The following is a 10,399-nucleotide window of genomic DNA, read 5'->3' on the forward strand; positions in this document are numbered from 1 at the left end:
AGTTTCAAGAACGATTAATTATAAATCTTTAAAACCTGTCGCGAATATCACGTACCAAGTTTTTGGCGCTATTGTTAGGGGACTAAGATATTAGGAACACTTGATTTTTAGTACTTTAGCCATTTTACGTTATTTATTTAAATTTCTATTTTCCTTTCTAATTTTTATTTTATTCGTTCTGAGCAGGTTTTTATAGTGTATGACTAGAAGAAACCCGTCAGGACCATTACTGTTTGATAGTGAGATCGATCGCACAGTTTGCAGAAATCGAAGAGAAATAAGGAGAAGCTTACGACATACAGAGGAAGAGCAAGAGGATGATACTTCAACCACAACCGAAGAGATGGCTGAAAACCAAGAAAATCTGCTACCTCCTACAATTGCTGCTAATCAGAATCCTACTCCACGTACTATGTATGATTATGCTAAACCTTCTTTAACAGGAACTAAATCGAGCATAGTTAGGCCTGTTGTTGCTGCAAATAATTTTGAACTGAAAGCTAACACCATTCAAATGATCCAACAGTTTGTTCAGTTTGATGGTTTGCAGGACGAGGATCGCAACGCTCACTTGACGAATTTCTTAGAGTTTGGTGACACTTTTAAAATCAATCACATTTCTGATGATGCCATTCGCCTTCGGTTGTTTCCCTTTTCATTGAGGAATAAGGATAAATAATGGTTGAACTCGTTACCACGAGGTCAATCACTACTTGGGAAAAAATGATCGAAAATTTTTTATTAAAATATTTTTCGCCAGTTAAAACAGCCAAATTACGTAATGATATCTGTTCTTTTGTGCAGATAGATTTAGAAACACTCTATGATGCATGGGAGAGATACAAGGACCTTTTGAGAAGGTGTCCTCACCATGGGTTACCATTCTGGCTACAGGTTCAAACGTTTCATAATGGCCTGAATCCTTTGACTTGACAAATGATTGACACAGCCACTGGTGGAACTATCAATAATAAGACACCTGAGGATGCATATGAATTTATAGAAGAGATGTTACTGAATAATTATCAGTGGCAAGTCATGAGGACAAAACCAACAAAAACAGTCGGTGTATTTAACATCAATTCGGTCACCATGCTCTCTAATCAGGTAGAACTTTTGAATAGAAAAATTGACGGTTTTCTCGGTTCTTCACAGGTTCACCTAGTAATGCAATACGAAGCAAGTGGAGGTGGATCAAGCAATTTAGAATACCCAACGAGCAGTTAAATTACATGGGTAATAATTCTCGATCTTAAAATAATCCTTATAGTAATGCTTACAATGCAGGTTGGAGGAATCACCCAAATTTTTCATGGAGAGGCCAAGGAAATAAGAAACCACCACCACCTCCAGGCTTCCAACAAGCACCCTACCAACAAGAGAAAAAACCAAACCTTGAAAAGATGCTAACAAAATTCATCTCGGAGTTAGAAACTCATTTTCAAAATACTGAAATAGCACTTAAAAATAAACAAGCTTCAATCCAAGGGCTCGAAACTCAGATAGGTTGTCTCGCTAAATTGATATCTGAACAACCACAAGGTAGCCTGCCGAGTAACATTGAACCTAACCCAAGTGAGCAAATCAATGAAATTATCGTTCAAGATGAGGAAGGGTTAGCTGCACATGAACCAGAACCAAGGTAAGAAACTGTGCTAAGTAAAGGTAAAGGTGAGGTGGACCACAATGACCAGAAACCGGTAAGTACAGAATACAAACCTCGTCTGCCATACCCAAACGTGAGAAGGAAAGACTGTACAGAAGAACAATTCGGTAAATACCTTAAATTATTAAAGAAGTTACATATTAACTTTTCGTTTATTGATGCTCTTTCGCAAATGCCAAATACAGTCAAATTCCTAAAGGAGCTTTTAATAAATAAGCAGAAGTTGGATGAGGCGTCGCATGTAGAGCTAAATGTGGTTTGCTCAGCCATACTACGGAATAAGCTGGCCAACAAATTAAAAGATCCAAGGAGTTTTACGATTCCCTGTCTAATTGGTAGCCTAGATGTTAATAATGCTTTGGCTGATTTAGGGGCTAGTTTCAATGTTATGCCTTACAAAATGTTTAAGCAACTAGGTCTTGGGAAACCCAAACAAACTAGGATGAGTATTCAATTAGCCGATAAAACAATCCGATTTCCTAGGGGGAGTATTGAAGATGTAATCGTTAAAATTAACAAATTTATATTCCCAGTTATTTCATTGTTCTAAACATAGAGGAGGATAGTAATGTTCCTTTAATTTTATGGAGGCCCTTTTTAGCAACCGCTAAAACAGTTATTGATGTTGGCATAGGTGAACTCACACTTCGTGTGGGAGACAAAACAGTCACTCTTCAAGCTCGCAATTCGAATAACACATCGAAAATTGAAGGCGGTTGTATAAATTATACTATTAAAACTAACCATGTGGTACAACCTACCTTACAGGAAACAGGTTCGAAGAACATATATGAGCCATGTTCAAGCAACATCAAATGACCTATCTATGAAGAACGAAGGCTACAAATCGAGGGGCTAGATGAATGGCGGACAAGAAACTGAGAACACCTGATAAACCAAAACTGAGCCAGGATGAGCTCAATACCTCACCAAATCAACTTAAGGTTGGAGACAAAGTACTACTAGATGCAGCAGATGCTTGCATTGCCACTTCTGAACCTAATGAAGAAATTCCTCTCACGGTACTCAGTATTTTCCCATATGGTACAATCGAGGTAATTCATCCCAAATTCAGCACTTTTAAGGTAAATAATACTCGTCTTAAACCTTATATTAAAAAAGTTGATAGCAGGGATGATGAGTGTAAACTCCTCGAGCCACCATGATCACACACCAGAGAGGTAAGTCAAGCTTAGACTATAAATAAGCACTTCTCGGGAGGCAACCCAAGCACTAACAGTATTGATTTCTTTAAATTCTAGTTTTTCACATCTAACCTACAAATTGAGTCTGGGAACACAGGGCTTTCCCATCCACATGGCCATGCACACAGGCGTGCGTTAGGCCATGCTCACACCATAGGAGGAGACACGGCCATGCGATACGGCCGTGTAAAAACAAGGCAAAATTTTTCCCCAACACGGGATGCGATATGTTGCCACAGCCGTGCGACATTACCGTCGGTGAAACTGCCAAAATAACACGGGCATGTGACACACCCGTGTCTTGAAACCATGGTTGAACCTGAGAATTTAGCACGAGCGTAAGTCATGCCCGTGCTATTTACCCGTGGTTGACTCTGTCAAACTAACACGGGCGTGGACCTATATACACAGATGTGAAAGAAGCGAACAAGAAGGACACGGCCGTGCGACACGGCTGTGTACACCCACATGCCCAAGGAACACGGGCGTGGATCGAATGTCAAACGCGCCCAAATTTGAAGATCACGAAACACACGAGCAAAATTAGGGCACATGGAATCTATATAAACCCTTCACTATTCATCATCTCCCTTCCCAAAAATCCCTAACCCTAGTCGCTACAACTCCACAAGCCCTACCTGCCACGCCTGTGTGCCACCTACAACACTATTTTTGACGACCCAAGCTTCTCCCTTTTGTGTTTGTTTACTCTTTTCTCTCTATTTTCTTTAAATATTTTGCCTATTTCATGATTTCTCTGATCCATTTGACTATCTTAAGTGAATATTCATAGTAGAATAATAGACATACTCATGCTTGTCATTAAAGAATATTGCCAAATTTCATACTACATTCATCCATTTTTCGTGTTTCCGTGGATTTTATGCTTACCCACAGCATTCATGCATTAGATATTCCCATAGCATTATTCTCAGAGTTCTAATTTAATAACTTGATATATTTGCTTTAGTTATTTTTAGTTTTGTTTTCTTCATCTAGTTCGTGAGTCTCATGAAATATTCCTATTTAGTTTTGTTTTTTTTTTCCATGTTATTTTTGGGGCGTATTGGTTCAACTTCGATTTTTTTTCTTTTACTATAGACATAACATGTCATCTTCACGAGGGAAGAAAACTGCCATCCCCACCTCAAAGAAGAGGAAAGAAGCAGCGTTATCCTCGAGTCCTACCGCAGAGATTAGGCACCCGTTCCTCTAGGTTCCCTTGGGACCCCAGGAGGAATTATATCAAATACTACGGGCCCGACCCCTAGGTGTAGGCTACTACATTGACTGGGCAGCACTTGAACAGATCTAATTGGCTGACGCGGTTCGAGCCCTCCTAACGACTGACCTGTGGAGGCTCTTCTTTGAGATCATCGAGTCGACGTATCTCGAGTTCACATTGGAACTCTACTCGATGTTCCATCTTCAGACCGTCATGACCAACTTTGATGATCCTGGAACGATCTAGTTTCATCTCGGAGGTCTAGTCTGCTAGTTGAGGAGTTCATGGATGAGGAAGACTTCGACAGCCTCCATCGCCATATCTACTACTCTTCCTCGAAGTGTTGGAACGCCCTCGTCCTTGCCTCAGCCACCTACGATCCTAGCCGCTCCAAGGCATCAGCTCTCCTTTCATCCTTAAGGTGCTTACACGCCATCTTGGCTCACACTCTAACAGGGAGACGATAGGGCACCGACATCGTCAACACTCACGACGCTCACTTTCTATGGTGCATGGCAAATGGGCACGTTGTCGACCTTGCCTATTTCATTGCCCTCGCCATCCACCATCAAACGAAGTAACATAGGAGAGGAGTCATCCCAATCGGGCCCTATGTGACTCAATTGGCTCGGCACTACGAGCTCCTTAACACAGTGGCACAATCGTCCTCCCTCACTCTCATCGGTCAGATGTCCCCATAGGGCATCTCGAGCATGCTACATATGAGAATGATCGAGAAATGACATGGCACCTACCCTCCTCAGTACCGCCTCATCCAGTCCACCGAGGAGGAGGACCCAGAGGACATTACTGATGATGTCCCTCCACATCAAGAGGACCTTCCGACTCAGCCACCAGCACCTCATCGTTCAGTTCATGCGGCGGCTTCACTGTCTGACATCTCTGAGTGCCTTACACGATTTGAGCAGCAATGTTTTCAGCACTTTGATCACATTGATGCGACTCTACATCAGATTTGTCAGCACTTCCATATCTCATTACCACCCCCACCTCGCGAACAATCTAGCGATGAAGATGTTTAAAAATTTTTATTTATTTTTATTTTTTATGTTTTTACTTTTATCTTTTTAAGACTATTTTTTTTATTTTATTCCTCTTTAAACGTATTTCTCTTATTTAGGTTTTATAATTTATATTGAACAAATTATGCTTTTGGCTATTTCTTTACAAGTATTTCTGCCCCTATTTATCTCCTAAAAAAGTTCTTTATTTTATCACAGTTATTAAGAGCTCCAAAGCTTACCATCACTTAGGAACTTGACACTCCATTGGAAAAGGTTCTCTACGACTACCATGTCCTGCCCGACCACTACGATAACCTCTTCAATGGATACTGTGGTTGTGGAACCCAACCTCTACCACCACCAGAGTATCCTCCTCCAGTCTTATCATTGCCTTTGGCTGATTATTCTCCATAACTCCAATTCAAGGAGTTCATTCATCGTTTAGGAAGTTTCACCTCTCTCTCTATCTTATGATTATATATCTATATTTTTTAATATATCTATCTTTGTGCATTGAGGACAATGTACATCTTAAGTGTGGGGGGTTCTTTCATATCATTATTAGAGATCCCTAAATTTTGTCTTATTCTCATGTGAATCACTCATATCACTATTAGAATGAATTTTAATTAATTTATAATTTTTATTGATATGTATTGAATTAAAACATAGGCATTTATGCATTGATTGTTTAAACTTTGAGACATTAAGGAATCAAGCATGATAAGTTGATTTTTGAAGAATTAATAACTTTTAGGTTGCTTCCCTAAGTTTAGGTATTATTTTGAGTTGAAATTCACAAGTTTAAACATCAAAAACCCATAATTTGTGTGAGATCTTGAGCCTTTAGAGCATATTTTATTTCTTTCATGCTCACTTTTACTATGAGTGCGTTAGTATTGATTTGTTATTCTAGAACTTGATTGATTATGCATGTCAAGGCCACACCATTTGATTTGATATGTCGAGATGACAAAGGCACTTAGTTTAACCCACTCACTCCACAAAAGCCTACCTTCATAATTAAAACTTAGTAAACCCCTTTGAGCCTAACAAGCCATTAATTGATTTACCCTCAATATTAACCCATAACTCATTATTGATGAAATCCCCTAATTTGATCCCTATTTTTTTCGAGGTTTGATTTGAATCAATTGCTTAGCTATGTTTTATTCTTCAAAGTTCTATGTTATTTGACTTGTTCTTAAAAAAAATACATACATATTAGTAGTAATTCCTCATTTTTGAGCCTGGATGTTCATTCCATATCCTTAGAAGAAGCTCACTTGTATTCAACTGATAATTAGTTATTTTTCTAGTTAGGTGATTTCTTCAAATCAATCTCGATTCTAACATTTTCTTTCAGCTTGTGACCACACCCCCTAACCAAAGCCACATTACAAGCCTCTAAAGACCTTTTTGATTGTTGTATCATCTCAATTTCTATTGGTGGAGATTTTATTTTCATGCAAGCCTATGGTAATAACTTTTCATATTGACTAATGTGTGCTTTATTTGATGTCCTTAAACACCTCGAGTGATTTGAGTGAATCTTTAGTGAGGATGTTAAACTCTGTGATATTTTGATCAAAGATGATTACTTAGATGAGGGGGGACACCTATGTTTACATGATAAAATGCTCAACTTGGAATGTTAGAGACTTTGATTACTTTTAGTTGAATTTTCAATGTATGGTTACTTATGGATTATTTTGAGATATTATTGATAGGGATTATAAATTGAGAAGAATTTATTTTGAATGTGAGTTGAGGATTTTTCTTGAGGACAAGCAAAAGCTCAAGTGTGGGGGTATTTGATAAACCAATTTATACATCTTTTTATCCCATGCTTAGCACATTTATGGATGAATTCTCCTTAGATTTGGTGAATTCGATGCCCCTAATTCTTTAATTTCATGTTTTATACTTAGGTGAGCACAAGAGAGTAAAAAGAGCGAGAAACGGGCCGAAAATGGAGAAAATAGACCCACGTGAGAAATTAACACGGCCTAGACTTCCTCACATGGGCGTGGCACATGGCCATGTCCATGTGGCAGGATCGAAGGACGATTTTCACGGGTAGGCTACACACCCATTCCTATTCAACAGCTTTGACCACGGGCTGGAGTAATCGCACACGAGCGTGTCCCTACTGAGCCCAAGTATAGTCCTATTCGAAAAAGGCCACTTTTGAAGGCTCTCAGGCATTATAAAGCCTATTTAAACACCTGATGAGTCACTTAAAAGGGACACACGAAGTAGGAGGCAAGGAATTACTCAGGGGAAGCCGATTGATCCATCTCAGAAGCCGGATTCATCGTCAAGACTGAAAATCTCCCTTCAATTTCCACTCAGGGGTTTTGGGTTCTCTTTATGTTTTGTATTCATTATTCTTCTGAGATGTTTTCTTTTATAATTATGAACTAAACTCCCTAAATACCTAAGGGAATGAAACCTAAGAATAGATCTTGTTATTATTATCTGAATTGTATGATAAATATTTGACTTGTTCTTAATTATGTATTCTTAATTCTTATTTTAATATTTCAGGATATTGATTTAAGTTAATGTTCTTATTCAGAGGAGGAATAGACCTGTATAAGAGTAAATTTGTCATAATTAAGCGGAGTCAATTGCACGCCTAGAGACAAGGTGATAAGATTTTACCGGATTAGGGTGAAACCTAATAAAGGGGATCCATAGATTGAGTTAATGCAACACTAAGGCGTTAATTAGAAAGAGATTTTAATTAATCAACCTAGGGTTAGACATTATTAGTCTCGAGAGAGATAATAATATAACTTAGGGAATTTTACGGATCAACTCAAATGAATAAATCGTCTGATTCAGAGTCAAATAGCAAGTGAAGTCTAGGTAGATTTTTCCTTGGGTATTGTCTTAGTCAATTGAGTTTTCCCAAAAGCTTTTTCCCAATTTTTTCTCTGTGCACCCTTAGTTTAGTTAATTAGTCTAGATAAACAAATCTCTTAATTTTTAGGTCAGATAATAAAAAGAAAGTAATTACTAGTACTCTTGGTTCCTTTGGTTTTGACAATCCGGTCTTGCTATACTACTGTTCGATAAGTACACTTACCTACATTGTAATAATAGTTAGTTTCAAGAATGATTAATTATAAATATTTAAAACCTGTCGCGAATATCACGTACCCAAATAAGGCTTGGAAGTGGCCTTTTTTTTGTCCACACGGGTAGATACACGAGCGTGTGTCTCAATCATGTATGACACATGGCCATGTGCATGGGCGTGTAGTTTGGCGATGTGTCCCCTGTATCTTAAAAATTGAGAAATAGAATGCTCAGAATTAGTCACATAGGTAGAGACACAAGCGTGTGTCTTGGCCGTCTGAATCCTACACACAATTTTTGAAAATTAAATTGTCCATATGGCCTAACACACGGGTGTGTGGTTGGTCGTGTAACCCAAGTCAGAGAGTTATACGGGTATGAACACGGGCAAGGACACGACCGTGTGTCTCACATCAAATGCCCACACGACCTGGGACAGGGGCATGTTGACCAAACGGGCGTATGTCCCTTGCACTTAAGAAAAATTTTGAAATTTCACAATTTAGTCCCAACTTGTTTCAAATGCATAAATTGGGCCTCAATAAGGGACAATATGATTAAATTTGATTGATTCCTGATATAAATAGTAATTGACATGAATTAATTGTATTTGTTCTGTAAACTCTGATAATGCTCTTAACTCTGTTTCAGCTACGAATATGGGTTAGGGGTGTTACATTTATTGGTATCAGAGCTACGGTTTAGTCGATTCTCAGACTAACATAGCAAGTATGAGTTTAGCTATACATGTCATTATATAATTTGTGATAGTGTAATATCTTTTGACCATTTTAAATGTGTTTGTCATATAGTAATATCGTCCAACCAAGCTAGAGCTGAATTCGAGGAAGCTGAATGCAATGCTCCAACTTTGGTTCAAAGAGCTACATTAGTAGTAATAGAAGGCCCGGATCTGAGGGCTGAGATGAGGAGGCAAAAGAAGCCTTCTTTCATACGATGAATAATTGGTTCACAGAATTCTTGAGAACAAATCCTACTGTACAACAACCTCCCCCTCCTGCCACTCAACCGGTTCCCGATATGCCACAAGATGTTGAATCTGTTAGAATTCATAAGCCTCGGGTATATAAAATTCAGAAATATAGGGTAGAAGAATTCAGGGCTACTACCGATGATGATCCAGAAAGGGTTGAATTGTGATTAGAAAATACAATCAGGGTTTTAGATGAATTGTCTTACGCACCTAAAGAATGTTTGAAATGTGTTGTATCTTTGCTAAAAGACTCAGCCTCTCAGTGGTGGAATACCATCATTTCTGTTGTACCGAGAAAAAATGTTACATGGGAACTTTTCCAAACAGAATTCAAAAAGAAGTAAATTAGCTAGAGATTTCTTAATCAAAAAAAAAGAAAGAACTTTTAGAGCTCAAACAGGGGAATATGACGGTATCTGAGTATGAACGAGAATTTGTCAGAATGAGTAAATATGCCAAAGAATTATCCCGACTGAAGGTGCTATGTGTAAATAGTTTGAAGAGGGATTAAATAAAGACATCAAGTTGTTAGCTGGGATTTTAGAATTAAAAGAATTTGTTGTACTGGTTGACTGGGCACATAAAGCTGAAGAATAAAATAAAGAAAATAGGTAGGCAGAGATGGAAGCCCAAACTTTGAATAAAAGATTTATGGGGAAATCACAATTGTCAGCTTCAAAAAAATCAAAGAAATATGATGATCATTCTGTCTTATCTATTGGGTATTCTAGAAAGGATCGAGGCTCTCAATGCTTTAATTTAAGATTTCTGTCTCCATCAGTTGCAAGTGCTGGAAGTGTTGGTAGTCCCAAACCTCGATGTAAATATTCTAATACATTTCATTTTGAGGAATGTCATATGAGAAGCAGAGCCTACTTTAGATGTGGTTCTCTCAACCACTATCTTAAAGATTGTCCAGAAAGGCTTGAAATGATACTGTTCGGACTTTGAAGCCAAGTAACCCCAGCTGGAAAGGTAGACCACCCCATCATCCTAGAAATGTCAGTGGTAACCGAGGTGCTACAAAAGATTCAACCGCTAAATCTGAAGGACAAGCACCAGTCAGAGCATATGCTATACGTACACGTGAGGATGCTTTTGCACCTGATGTTATTACTGGTACATTTTCTCTTTTTGATACTGATATTATTAATTTAATTGATCTTGGTTCAACATATTCATACATATGCACGAATT

At 38.3% G+C, this 10,399-nt stretch overlaps 1 non-coding gene across 1 annotated transcript; it reads right to left on the reverse strand.

The window, feature by feature from the left end:
- Nucleotides 1-771: 771 nt before the first annotated feature.
- On the reverse strand, nt 772-878 carry LOC121208409 (small nucleolar RNA R71). Its single transcript, XR_005903429.1, has one exon. It is a non-coding gene; the product is annotated as a small nucleolar RNA R71 (small nucleolar RNA).
- Between the last annotated feature and the right edge of the window lie 9,521 nt (nt 879-10,399).

The sequence above is a fragment of the Gossypium hirsutum genome, chromosome A01, assembly GCF_007990345.1.
Source record: "Gossypium hirsutum isolate 1008001.06 chromosome A01, Gossypium_hirsutum_v2.1, whole genome shotgun sequence".
In the NCBI taxonomy this organism is placed as follows: Eukaryota; Viridiplantae; Streptophyta; class Magnoliopsida; order Malvales; family Malvaceae; genus Gossypium; species Gossypium hirsutum.